This window comes from Ranitomeya variabilis, chromosome 6 (genome assembly GCF_051348905.1).
Source record: "Ranitomeya variabilis isolate aRanVar5 chromosome 6, aRanVar5.hap1, whole genome shotgun sequence".
NCBI lineage: Eukaryota > Metazoa > Chordata > Amphibia > Anura > Dendrobatidae > Ranitomeya > Ranitomeya variabilis.
The window spans coordinates 155,744,997-155,753,633 of NC_135237.1; the positions used below are offsets into that span (position 1 = coordinate 155,744,997).

The 8,637-nt window shown below is 42.3% G+C and overlaps 1 long non-coding RNA gene across 2 annotated transcripts; it reads right to left on the reverse strand.

The window, feature by feature from the left end:
• Window positions 1-1,448: 1,448 nt before the first annotated feature.
• On the reverse strand, window positions 1,449-6,981 carry LOC143783520 (uncharacterized). 2 transcript variants are annotated; one of them, XR_013217225.1, is made up of 3 exons: window positions 6,684-6,981; window positions 5,379-5,622; window positions 1,449-1,844 (listed from the first exon to the last, which is right to left on the reverse strand). It is a non-coding gene; the product is annotated as an uncharacterized LOC143783520 (long non-coding RNA). The 2 variants fall into 2 exon arrangements; XR_013217226.1 differs by lacking the exon at window positions 1,449-1,844 and adding an exon at window positions 3,468-4,288.
• Between the last annotated feature and the right edge of the window lie 1,656 nt (window positions 6,982-8,637).

An 8,637-nucleotide genomic window follows, 5' to 3' on the forward strand; every position in this document is an offset into this window, starting at 1 on the left:
CGCAAAAATGAACGTTTGCGCCGCTTTGGTTTCCGAGATATTGTGCGCTCAATTTGCTGAAACTCCACCCACTTTCCACCCCATGTTCTTAAATTTTAAAAATGAATACACCATTCGTTTGTGCTGCGTTTGTGCTGGTTTGTGCCGCAAAAATGAACGTTTGCGCCGCTTTGGTTTCCGAGATATTGTGCGCTCAATTTGCTGAAACTCCACCCACTTTCCACCCCATGTTCTTAAATTTTAAAAATGAATACACCATTCGTTTGTGCTGCCTTTGTGCTGGTTTGTGCTGCAAAAATAAACGTTTGCGCCGCTTTGGTTTCCGAGATATTGTGCGCTCAATTTGCTGAAACTCCACCCACTTTCCACCCCATGTTCTTAAATTTTAAAAATGAATACACCATTCGTTTGTGCTGCGTTTGTGCTGGTTTGTGCCGCAAAAATGAAAGTTTGCGCTGCTTTGGTTTCCGAGATATTGTGCGCTCAATTTGCTGAAACTCCACCCACTTTCCACCCCATGTTCTTAAATTTTAAAAATGAATACACCATTCGTTTGTGCTGCGTTTGTGCTGGTTTGTGCTGCAAAAATGAACGTTTGCGCCGCTTTGGTTTCCGAGATATTGTGCGCTCAATTTGCTGAAACTCCACCCACTTTCCACCCCATGTTCTTAAATTTTAAAAATGAATACACCATTCGTTTGTGCTGCGTTTGTGCTGGTTTGTGCCGCAAAAATGAACGTTTGCGCCGCTTTGGTTTCCGAGATATTGTGCGCTCAATTTGTTGAAACTCCACCCACTTTCCACCCCATGTTCTTAAATTTTAAAAATGAATACACCATTCGTTTGTGCTGCGTTTGTGCTGGTTTGTGCCGCAAAAATGAACGTTTGCGCCGCTTTGGTTTCCGAGATATTGTGCGCTCAATTTGCTGAAACTCCACCCACTTTCCACCCCATGTTCTTAAATTTTAAAAATGAATACACCATTCGTTTGTGCTGCCTTTGTGCTGGTTTGTGCTGCAAAAATGAACGTTTGCGCCGCTTTGGTTTCCGAGATATTGTGCGCTCAATTTGCTGTAACTCCGCCCACTTTCCACCCCATGTTCCTAAATTTTAAAAATGAACACATCATTCGTTTGTGCTGCGTTTGTGCTGGTTTGTGCCGCAAAAATGAACGTTTGCGCCGCTTTGGTTTCCGAGATATTGTGCGCTCAATTTGCTGAAACTCCACCCACTTTCCACCCCATGTTCTTAAATTTTAAAAATGAATACACCATTCGTTTGTGCTGCCTTTGTGCTGGTTTGTGCTGCAAAAATGAACGTTTGCGCCGCTTTGGTTTCCGAGATATTGTGCGCTCAATTTGCTGTAACTCCGCCCACTTTCCACCCCATGTTCCTAAATTTTAAAAATGAACACATCATTCGTTTGTGCTGCGTTTGTGCTGGTTTGTGCCGCAAAAATGAATACACCATTCATTGGTGCTGTATTTGTGCTGGTTTGTGCTGCTTTGGTTTTTGAAATCTCGCACTGAGTTTGTGCCTCAAATCACTGTAACTGATATATGGATAAAGGGAGATAAAAAGAAATGAAAAACACCGGCTAGCCATAGCAATTTTATAATAAAAAAAATGTATAAATTGTTCCTTACTAGACCCCATACTTCATTTCGATTTCCTGCTTGTGATGCCCCTCCCCCACACACTGTAACTTGGGGAAAGGCCTAAGCAAATGTATGCCTAACAATCTGACTACTAGCTGAGAGACTCCCAGGGTAAATCAAGTGTACTTACTTATTTGAACTGAAAATGTGCTAAACTGTCTTGGTAGATTTCTGCAAAGCTATTACCTGAGCAAAGAAACTTTAGTTCAATCATGGAGTTGTACTTTTATCTGTCTACAACAGTGTTTACCAAGCAGGGTGCCTGCAGGTGTTGCAAAACTACAACTCCCAGCATGACCGGACAGTCAAAGGCTGTCCGGGTATGCTGGGGGTTGTAGTTCTCCAACACATCAAGTTGTTTGTAATTACAGTAATGCTTTAACCCATTAAAAGAGTACTCTGCTGCAAAACCTATCCCCTATCCCACCCCCCCGGGGGGGGGGGGGGGGGTTGGTACTGACCACTGGGACCCCCTGCAATCTCCTGCAGTGGCCCTCAGTGCTCCCCTGCATGGAGCAATCACCGCCCTGTGCAGAGTGACTGCCAACCACAGGGCTTTGCTGTGGCAGGCACGCCCCCACCATTTATTACTATGGGAGAGGCAGAGATACACAATACACTTTTCATCTGTAAAAGTAGAGAGAAGTGAGCGTGCTAAGAATAGGATTATTTAATCTCAGTACAGTGATCCCTCAACACATACAATGGCCCCAACATACGATCATTTCAACATATGAAGGGCTCTGTTGAATGCAGCATCACCTGCTGCTCCAGTATGGTTTTAACATACGATGATTCACCTGGAACTAATTACCATTGTATGTTGAGGGACCACTGTATCTTAACTATTAAAAATTATGTAATCAATTATTTTCCATATAATACACTGCATGTAAAACTAAAAAAAACATTTTTTGTTTTGATCAGATGCCCAGGAAGCCAGCCTGTGACTATGATGACATTATAAATGTCATCTGTTCTGCACATGAAAAAATTATTACAGGACAGGCAATAGCATTCCCCTCAGAAAAAGTATGGGTAGACTTGTGTCAAAAATTAAATAACAAAATTTCACCAAAAAACCTTTACACGTTTGTAAAAGACAAATCGGCACAATGTATGGGAAGCCCTTGGTCTGTACAAAGATGTTACAAATATCCCAAAACAACCTTCCAACAGTGAGAGCTCAGAAGGAACAGAGAGTCATTCATCAGTTCAGTGCTATGACATTCAGTTTGAGTTCAGTCTTTCTTTTCAGAGCTGGATCAAAATTTGGCCTGAAAAAGTAATTTACAATGACAAATCTATGTATGCTGATAAAAGAGAATACACAATCTTAAAACCTGGTACATGGACTCACATATTGAATGAGGAGATCTGGAAAAATATCAAGTCATCGTGCACACTTAAATTCAGGAGGGCAAAGGTTTATCCAAATGTTGTATCTAACTACATAGATATAACAGGGTGCTGCACAGAGTGTGATGCACAACTATCCATAAAAGTTGAAGAAATACCAGAGATTGCTAAGCCAGTAGTGCTTAAGTGTATGATCTGCAATATTGATGACAGTCTCCACACAGGAAAATCAAAACGTAAATTATCAGGAGATTTAAGAAAAAGGTTGTCAAAAGAACTCTGGGAAGGACGAAAACAAGCACATGTATGGCGAGCAGCTGAGGCTTATAAAGTTATGGATGTTGGTGACCCTGAGCCTAGCCATCTACCAAATCTAGCAACGTTAAGAAAAGCCAAGCAAAGAGATTGGCGAAAGAGAGTTAATGCACAAGGACCCAATTCTTTCATTACATCTCCTGAAATACAGTGTTCCTCAGACTGGAAGCATACACAACATTGGTCTAGATAAATTTTTTTGCCATTACTGGACCCCGTCTCAGATGCAAGTGTACCAAATAAAGTCAAAGAACTTGGGTTCCTATGTAAGTTTTGATGCAACAGGTTCAGTAGTGAGAAAACTAAAAAGACCTGTTGGCATTTCTGGACACATCTTTTTGTACCAAGGGGTTTTGTGTTCGAGTGGAGATCATATCCCAGTAGTGCAGATGCTTTCTGAGAGCCATACTATTAATTCTATAGCACAATGGCTGACAGAATGGAAACAAGCAGGTGCTACTGTTCCAAAGGAAGCAGTTTGTGATTTCTCCCTCGCTTTGCTTGGAGCTCTAGTTAAGGCTTTCACTCCTTACCCCGACTTGAAGACATATATAAATCAGTGTTTTGGAGTGTTGACCAGGAATGTTGCATCAAAACTACCACCATGCTTTATTAGAATTGATGTTGCGCACTGTATCAAGCTTATTAGCCGATGGGAATGTCTGAGGCAAGCTGGAAACAGAGTAAGGGAATTCTATCTCAGAGCAATGGCACAACTTCTACAGTCTACATCACTTGATGATGCGAGAGAACTCATTCATTCAATTTCAGTTGTTGCTTTTAGTGAATCAGAAGGGAATGATGACAGAGGCACACCAGTTTTATCAGAGACTAGCAAAGTTCAACTGAAGAGACGGATTGCAGAGGGACGTGTTTTACCCACTGTCACTGAAGATGACTATGGAGTAGAGATGAAAGAACAAGAGGATGAGCCAATTCAACCATGCCAAACAGACCTGAAAATATGGGCAACAGAAATTTGTGAAAGGAGTAAGATGCTTGCAGCAAATCATGGTGACCGAGACAATTTACATTTCCTTCCAGAACTTGTTCCAAATCTTTTAAGAATGGCATGTTACCTTCCACTTTGGACAGCCATAATGGTTCCACACTTTAAAAGTGTGAACATGACAGCAAGTTCTGCAAATGTTGAGGCTGAATTTAAGAACATAAAAAATGGACTCTTTAAACATGAATGTCTCCCTATTAGAACCGACCGATTTGTAATTCGTCACCTTGAATTTATGGAAGGCAAAATGAGACTTTCCTCAGTTCTCATAAAGAAAACCGAAAGCAGTGAAAATATGAGCCAAGAGAATGGGCCAAAAAACAGCAACTGTGAGGAGGATTCACAAGTTCACATAAAATTGGGTGATTAAAGTAGCTTGCAGGAGCAGCCTGTTGAAAATTGGAAAGGTCTCAGTATTCCTCCAAAAAAGAGATTGTCCTACCTAACCCCATGTTCCGAGTTGCTGCACATGGACACAAAATTTAAAAGGAAAAAAAAGGTGAGCATTTTGAAAAATGGTAACCATCTAGCTAAAAAAACAATACAAGTAAACAAAAAGCTTATAAGTATCATTAATACCTGTGCATTTGATTCATTTTGCCAGTGTCTTTGTTGTGCATTCTGGGACAGTGGATTATTTTGCAATTATGTCAACAAAGAGAACATCGTTGAAATTTTTGAATTGGTGCAGACAATTGTGACAAAGGGAGTTGGAAAGGAAGTTTATACAATGAGGGCTAAAATACTGTCTGGAATATTTGAATATGTTCAACTGAAGTCAGGTGTGAGGCAGGTCAATGCTGAATGTAATGTTGCACACATAATCTCAATGACAATGAGACAGGTACCAAGTGTAATAATTAAAACACAGTGTTCTTCTGTGTACTGCAATAGAAATATAGCTAATTCAAGAGTAATCCCTCTTCTGCCAATCAATATACATATTTTAGAAACTAATGGACTTAGTAAACTTCAGCTAGCATTGGAAGATGGGCTACACCTAAATGTTTCAAAATGTCTAAAGCCATTAAAGTCACCTCAAGAGTGTCCAGATGGCTTGAAAATTCAGGATGCATCTTCATTGAAATTCCTTTGCAGTGGTTCGGTCACGCACAGCTGCACCACTGGACAAGTACTTTGTATTGAAATAAGTGCAGAAACACAGTATACACTGTCCGAAATACCTGTGAACATACATCTGGACAGTCATTCATTTGTGCTACGAGGGGTTGTTGCCTTCATTCCAGGAACTGGCAATATGTCTCTTGGTCATTATGTTGCCTATTGTAGAAGAAAATTTAATGGCTGGGAGAAATATGATGACCTGTGTGACTTTATTACAACAGCCTCTGCAAAGACCAAGATACAACCCCATGTTGTAATATTTACAAAGGAGGAGTGAATATGTGGAGAATCTGTCTCATCATGAGTCCCGTGGCAAGTCACAGGCTGCAAGATTGTTGTGGAAAGTTTTAAAGTATCCTGGCCCCAAACAAAGTGTTAGTAATGCTTTCCTCTAAGGTTGTTTTGGTGCTTAAAGTGTATGTTTAAAATAACCTAAAATATGCCTTACCAATATTTTTTTATTCTGTTAACATTTTGTTAAGGTGGATTTCCCATTATGATTAAACCGTTTCATGGTTCTTTAAACAGTTCTGCTGTCTACAAAGTTTCATCTGTTATTGGTAATTCCATTTTTATCTGTGTTTGATTTGCAAAGATTTATTAAGCTCTGAAGGTCCTGTTTAGTTGGACAGCTATATTAAAATAACAATACTTTTGTTTTGAGCCAGACACAAAATCATGGTCTACCACGGTTTTGAGTCCAGCAAGAAAACCGCATATGGAGCAAAAATTAGCCAACTAGAGTCACTTGCGGACCCCAGCCAGATCATAGAAATGAATGGAGCGTATGCCCAGTATGCCCAAATGTAATGTTAACCCAGCCATATTCACACTGCAATCCAAATCCATCACACACAAAGTGGTGATGTCTACGGTCATTGCATATTTATGCAAAGATTTTCATAGAAGATGACAGTCACTTTACATAAACTGGCCAACGTCAAAAGTAATCACAATCTTTTTTTTCCCTGGAATTCTTTTTATAGTGCAACGTAATTTGGCTAAACAATGTTTGCTAGGTATAATGGGCTTCAGGGCTGGTGCAAGGGTTTTTGCCACCCTAGGTGAAAGCTAATTTTGCTGTCCCCTTGACCCCGCCTATTGGCTCCACCCATTAACACGCCCTGCCTTACTACTGGGGTGAAAATAAATGAATGACTACAACCAATGACACTCGTGCTTAGCTGTAGAGGTTATAAATCCAGGAGTAACCTGACCTTGTTCCTCAGTGATGGTGCAAACTCTTTACTAGTCTGCGGTTCCCTCCAGGGTGAATGGTCTGGTGTCACGAATATGGTGGAAGCCGAAACTATCCCCACTCAATAGGTGAGAGTGTCAACTAATGCTGCTCAGGCAATAACCTCGACTCTGCATAATGAAATGTAAACAGACATTAGCCCCCACAGAATGCCGACCCCTGGCTTATGACATCACTATGACATCGCTGGAGGCGGAGTTACAACTCAGGTAGCAGAGATGTACATACAGACATTACCTCCTCTGCCAGGTATAACCTCTTCCCATCACTGACCAGTCACGGTGTATGAAGTATTAACCCTGTGTATGTCATAATAAACCATGTATGCTACTGCAATTCCTTAATGCTAAATTAACTTCTCTGATGACCACTATGTTTTTTGATGCAACTAAAATGGGGCATTAGCAAAGCTAGCACTCAATGTCTCGGGAACCAAAGCAACACAAACATTGATTTTTGCGGCACAAACCAGCACAAACGCAGCACAAACGAATGGTGAACATGTAAGAACATGGGGTGGAAAGTGGGTGGAGTTTCAGCAAATTGAGCGCACAATATCTCGGAAACCAAAGCGGCGCAAACGTTCATTTTTGCGGCACAAACCAGCACAAACGCAGCACAAACGAATGGTGTATTCATTTTTAAAATGTAAGAACATGGGGTGGAAAGTGGCTGGAGTTTCAGCAAATTGAGCGCACAATATCTCGGAAACCAAAGCGGCGCAAACGTTCATTTTTGCGGCACAAACCAGCACAAACGCAGCACAAACGAATGGTGTATTCATTTTTAAAATGTAAGAACATGGGGTGGAAAGTGGGTGGAGTTTCAGCAAATTGAGCGCACAATATCTCGGAAACCAAAGCGGCGCAAATGTTCATTTTTGCGGCACAAACGCAGCACAAACGAATGGTGTATTCATTTTTAAAATTTAAGAACATGGGGTGGAAAGTGGGCGGAGCTTCATAAAAATATAACGCGCAATATCTCTGGAACCAAAGCGGCGCAAACGTTCATTTTTGCGGCACAAACCAGCACAAACGCAGCACAAACGAATGGTGTATTTTGATTCATCTTTTGAGAACATGGGGTGCCAACTTCACACAGCTCATCTTGCTCACCACTACGGGCCATGCTCTGAGCTCTGTCCTCTGCCGGCTCCTTGCTGTGGGCCTCGTGTCCTTGCTTGCTGCATACTTTCTGGCTGTATGCTTAGGGCAGCGGCACTTCCTGATTCTTATAGAGACTGTGTGCACTTTCCTAATATGTCCCCAGCCTATTGCTAGGAGGCATCAGGTACTTCAGGAATCTCACAATGGGTGGAGAAACCTTAGCATTGTACCCTCTCAGTTAGTATCTTGCTACTGAGTTGCCAGGTCCTGTTCTGTCTCTGCTACCCAGGGGGTTGTATACCCATGCCTGTATCTGTATTCTTGTTTCTCATTTCTGACACACTGGGGGCTGTATACACAGGCCCGAATACTTGTCCTATACTTGTTCCCATGTCTGTCCCTGTCTGAACTCTGGTCTATACCTGTACCTGTTTGTGTCCTTGTCTGTTGCCATTCCTGCTTGACTGCGCGCATCCTTGTGTCCACTCCTTCTGCTCTGCTTGCCGCAACCTGTGGCTCTGCTCCACTCTACTCTGCTCACCGCAACCTGTGGCTCTGCTCTGCTCGCTGCAACCTGCAGTTCTGCTATGCTCACCGCAACCTGCGGAGCTGCCTTGCTTTGGTCGCCACAACCTGTGGCTCTGCTCTTCTCCCCGCAACCTTCTGCTCTGCTCGCCGCAATCTGCAGCTCTGCTCGCCACAACCTGCGGCTCTGCTTGGCTATGCTCGCCGCAACATGTTGCTCTGCTCGGCACATCCTGCGGCTCTTCTCGGCTCTGCTCGCCGCATCCTGCGGCTTTACTC